Source organism: Morone saxatilis, unplaced genomic scaffold (assembly GCF_004916995.1).
Source record: "Morone saxatilis isolate NCDOM2014 unplaced genomic scaffold, NCSU_SB_2.0 Contig23, whole genome shotgun sequence".
Classification (NCBI taxonomy): domain Eukaryota; kingdom Metazoa; phylum Chordata; class Actinopteri; family Moronidae; genus Morone; species Morone saxatilis.
The window spans coordinates 5,838,309-5,838,620 of NW_023339796.1; the positions used below are offsets into that span (position 1 = coordinate 5,838,309).

Genomic DNA, 312 nt, shown 5'->3' on the forward strand with positions numbered 1-312 from the left:
AAAAGCGACGAATCATTTCACTGTCGGCGTTCCTCATGATACCGAGTTATTCACGTAGGGTTCAAAGGTCACAAGACTGTGTTATCACCATGGTGATTCATTTTTATGGAGGGGGAAGTTATTAAAGCTTGCCAGACATGTTACAGCATGGAAAAAACTAGCAAGTATTTCCTGCTGGAAATGACACCTCGAAACCTCCGATGTCTTCATGGTAAACATCTGTGAACGCCAAACTACAAATAAATGTATATATAATATATTTTATAGTTTGTATATCTTCTGATATTCATAATATTAGCAATATTTTTACTG

The 312-nt window shown here is 35.9% G+C and overlaps 1 protein-coding gene across 1 annotated transcript in view; it reads left to right on the forward strand.

Moving 5' to 3' along the window:
• Window positions 1-312, forward strand: part of rab31 (RAB31, member RAS oncogene family) — an 8,768-nt gene that overhangs the window by 2,436 nt on the left and 6,020 nt on the right. The gene's annotated exons all lie outside the window — the stretch shown is intronic.